At 47.3% G+C, this 4,666-nt stretch overlaps 2 non-coding genes across 2 annotated transcripts; one reads left to right on the forward strand and one right to left on the reverse strand.

The window, feature by feature from the left end:
- Positions 1–3,070: 3,070 nt before the first annotated feature.
- On the reverse strand, positions 3,071–3,143 carry TRNAK-CUU. The gene has a single exon. It is a non-coding gene; the product is annotated as a tRNA-Lys (tRNA).
- Positions 3,144–3,267: 124 nt separating this feature from the next.
- Positions 3,268–3,338, forward strand: TRNAG-GCC. Its single transcript has one exon. It is a non-coding gene; the product is annotated as a tRNA-Gly (tRNA).
- Positions 3,339–4,666: the final 1,328 nt, after the last annotated feature.

The raw sequence follows: 4,666 nt of genomic DNA on the forward strand, positions 1-4,666 counted from the left end.
GGCTGGAACTTGTCTCCATGTAGCTCAAAGTGGATCAGGCACTGATTCATGAATCCTCTGCAGGCTTTCGGATTGCCACTGTAGCGTGGAGGCAAAGGCAGCTGGACAGCAGTTATGCCATGGTGTGAATGCAATGTAACAGGATTTGCAGGAGTTGCTGGGACTTGTGGTATGGCAGGAGCAGGTGTAGATAAGCGCGTCCAGACGGGCGGATATTGTGTTTAGACACTGCAGCAGAAAATCTTGGAGTTCGCTCTGGCGTTGTAGATCTTGCTATAAATTTTGCACCACAGGCTTGGGCTTGCCAGCGGGGTCCATGGCCTGAGCAAACTGTAACGCTCCAACGGGTGTGGACCCGCTGTGCCACTTACCGGTTTGGCTTTTGGGCCAAACTTGGGAGCGGAATCTAAGTGTTCCCCTGGTCTTTACCCTTTATCCCGCTCCAAGATGTGGAAGCTGGTCTTAGCTGCAGGGGAGACACCAGGTCGCTACTGCAAGAGTGGTCCCGGTTAAGTGGCAGCTGGCCAAGCTGGCCAGAATGCCCCATTGCAAGCACTGGGGATACAGGCAGGTGGAGCGAGCTGTCGCTGGATGGAAGAAGCGCAGCAGCAGAGTCAGATGAAGCAGAGCTGAGTTAGTGATTAAGCAGAGCTGGAGCTGAATAGCTCAAGTGCAGCAGGTGTAACAAGCTGAACAGCAGAAAGAGGCGTGGTCGAAAATCCGAATCATACACTTCAGAGCAGCGAGGTACAGGAGGATCAGGCAGAGACAAAGTCAGGATACAGGCTATGGTCGGAAGCAGGATAACAACACAGGAACTACGAGCTGGAACCTTCGCTGTAGAAAACTACAATATTGCTCAGGCAGAAAAGCGGGTCTGGAGCCTGCAGCGGGGAGGAGGAGCTTTGTGTGCAGTTCGACTGAGGTACATAGCAGGATGTGCTGCACGCTGGCGGCTGCCAACTGCCATTGTTACATTTACAATATGAGGATCTTCTCAACATGGCTCCTCTGCCAGTTCTCTGAGGCCAAAACTGCTTTCCCTCACTTCCCATACACACTTACTGTAGCCCGCAGCTCCCTGCCAGCCAATCACATTGGATTACTGAGAGACACGCGCCCTCTGAAGCCTAATGCAGACATGGAGTGTGAAGGACCGCCCTTCTGTTTTCTGTTTACATTAAGTTGGGAGACAGACAAGCCAAAGCAACAGTCTTTAAAGGGAGCAGTGGAAAGTGACAGGGGACATTAATGAAAGCTGTTATTATAAGGTAATTACAGATCTTTTGACAATCATTGACAGACTAAAGCACCGCCCCTCTGTGTGAAGGACCGCCCCTCTGTCTTCTGTTTACATTAAGTTGGGAGACAGACAAGCCAAAGCAACAGTCTTTAAAGGGAGCAGTGGAAAGTGACAGGGGACATTAATGAAAACTGTTATTATAAGGTAATTACAGATCTTTTGACAATCATTGACAGACTAACTCAGGTAGACATGCCTAGCTCTAAGCTCTAATAAACTAGCAAAAAAAAAAAAAGACAGTTACCCTTTAAATACCCGACATCTATAGAGAATCTTAAGGTCGTGACCAGGAAAAATTACCATAATTTTGGTTAATTTGGCATCATGTGCTGATTATGGCATTACATAAAGGAGTTTTCCAGGATTTTTAAGGATTGACAGAAGGACCTGTAAATAATTACTGCTCCCTACTGCTCCAGTCCTTCATGCTGGATCCCATTCCTCAATCTTCCGGTCTCTGGCTCTCTATTTTTCCAGCCACATCATGGACATGGTCAGCTGCGCTGCTGCAGTCAGTGACTGGCCTCAGTGGTGAGATGTCACTTGGGATACATCACTGCTGAAGCCAGTAATTAGATGCGACTGCTCAGTTGAATATGTCCATGCCCTGACCAGAAGATAGGAACGCGGTGCAGATTAGAATGAATCTGTCAGTAGGAGATGCAGACTGCGGGTCTTCTGTTAATGGGTAATATTCCCGGAAAAGCCTTTTAAGCATTTATTGGAAAGCTGAAAATTATGTGACGTTTTTGTATAATGTGTACATCAGTCATCTTCTTCACACTCTGACAGTAACACTGTTTATTTTTTCCTGGCTTTTTGGGGTTTTCTTAAAAAAAACAAAAATAAAAACCTCCATGAATTTAAGTGGCCTTTTTATAGTCATCGATTTTTTTTTCCTAATGTTTTTTTTTTCCAGATTTTTTTCCCCTATAGAACTGTCTTTTTGAAGTTCCCTGAAAAGCCTGCCATACCTAGAGCATGCTGTGAATAAAAAAACAAAAATTAAAAGCCCTATGTTTGTAGGAAGTTATATAAAACTTCCTACAAACATAGGGCTTTTAATTTATATATTTTTTTTTTTTGTTAGGGGTATTCTGGTAGGTAAAAGTTATCCCCTATCCCAGCGGTAGGACCCACACCAATCATAAGAACAGGAGCCCCATATCCCCTGCAGGACCTCTGCTGCCCCCCTGAAATGACCGTAGCAGCCTGTCGCACATTGCGTGTGAGTGCTCCACTAATTTCTTTGGGATTTCTGGAGATTGGTGAGCGCTGTACTTGTCTATCTCCGTAGCTCCCTTAGAAATGAATGGAGCGGCTGCGCACATATGAGACCGACCGCTCTGGTCATTTCTGGGGAGCAGCAGGGGGTACGGGGCCCCCATCCTCATGATCAGTGGGAGGACAATCTGATAGTTATCTCTTATCCTGTGAATAGGGGATAACTATTACCAACCGGAATGCCCCTTTAACTGTTGCCCAGCATGGAAGATCTTGATGAATTATTTGTGCAAATGATTCAGATAAAATAAGTTATTGCATATTCACACGGTCACTTTAAAGGGCCATGCGACTTTTTTTTTAAACAGACTGTTAAAAACCAGCAACAATTCTACTGTGGAAAAGCCATATCCTGTCCTTCTGGTTTTGCCTTACTCCAGCTTCAGAGGGGTTAATGAAATGTAATCTGTCTAATCTTTTAAGGACGCAGTGTAAAAAAAAAAATATATAACATTTCGAGGAAACGTAGGAGGAAAAAGTTTACGCCCAACGTGGGGCTCGAACCCACGACCCTGAGATTAAGAGTCTCATGCTCTACCGACTGAGCTAGCCGGGCTTCTGGCATTCCTCACTTTCAGAATATCCTGTGTGTGTGAATGGCAGCTTCTGCAGAGAAGGGGAGGGGAGGGGTGGCTGCTGACACTTCTAGTGAAAGCAGGAAGTGAGACTTAAACAGGCAAGCATTGGTGGTTCAGTGGTAGAATTCTCGCCTGCCACGCGGGAGGCCCGGGTTCGATTCCCGGCCAATGCAGTCAGATTTTTTTATTCTTAATTAAGTTATATTTTTTAAGTTATACCTATGGCAGAAACGCTGTGTAGGATACAATCCGTGTTCTTCCAGATTCGCTTCACAGATACAACTTGCTTTGTATCAAGGTGTGGCTATGTAAACCTGCCAAACCCTGAGGTCAGGGCTGGTGTCTTCGTTCTTGACACACCTAACTGTACGATACATTTATAGGTGAAATTAAAATATCCTAGATGAGAAGAACTAGGTTAATTTACATGATGTTCCGATATTTTCACAGATACATGTATGTGTAGTTATGAGCATAGAAAGAAAAGGCTCCGGCCAGGGGTGCACCTAGACTTTCTGCAGCCTAAGGCGAAAACTGAAACGGCGCCCCTCCAATGCCAATTTCTTTACCTAGCCCCTTCCCTTCAGCCCATGGCCCTTTGGCTGCCCTCCCTCTTGCCCCTACCAGGTGCTGCCTGAGGCCATTGCCTTACCTGGCCTTATTGGTGGTGCGCCCCTGGGTGCGGCTGAAACCATGAGTTATATGATATATAGGTCCAGCCTCAGGTTACATGGCACCCTGAAGTCTTTTTAGTGCCCCCATCCCCCACACACCCACACATCCACACCACTTTATAGGGTATTAAATGCACTAGTTGCATCAATTTTAAAATGTAACTTAGGAATTTTATGGAGAAAAGAATGCTTAAAGGGTTTGTCCGGGTTCAGAACTGAACCTGGACATACCCATAATTTCACCCAGGCAGCCCCCCTGATGTTAACATTTCATGCTCCGATGCTCTCCTTTGCCCTGTGCTGGATCGCGCAGGGCAAGGGCTCCTTTATTCACAATAACAGACTGCCGGGCGGAGGCTTCCGCCCGGCAGTGTGTTCGGTGACGTCACCAGCTCTGATGGCCGGGCTTTAGTGCCGCCCTAGCCCGGAGATCCCGGTACATCACCGGAACCCCAGAAAATGCCTTTGCCCTGCGCGATTTAGTGCAGAGCAAAGGAGAGCATCGGAGCATCAACTGCTCCAATGCTCAAGTCAGGGGGGGGTGGGGGCTGCCTGGGTGAAAATGGGGATATGTCCAGGTTCAGCTCTGAACCCGGACACCCCCTTTAAAGGGGTTCCGGCACATTTATGGCATGTTGAGAGGGTATGCCTATAAATGCCCAAAGGGACAAGTCCCACCTCTGGGAGCTGCACCTATGTCAAGAACTGGGCCCTGAAATGAATGGAAAGCAAGCCGGACATTCGTGGCCACTCGTCCCTTCACGTTCTCTAGTCTCCTTCCCAGTCCGGCATGCGTGATGACATCACCGCATTGCGCCTGCTGCTGG

The sequence above is a fragment of the Bufo gargarizans genome, chromosome 4, assembly GCF_014858855.1.
Source record: "Bufo gargarizans isolate SCDJY-AF-19 chromosome 4, ASM1485885v1, whole genome shotgun sequence".
Lineage (NCBI taxonomy): Eukaryota > Metazoa > Chordata > Amphibia > Anura > Bufonidae > Bufo > Bufo gargarizans.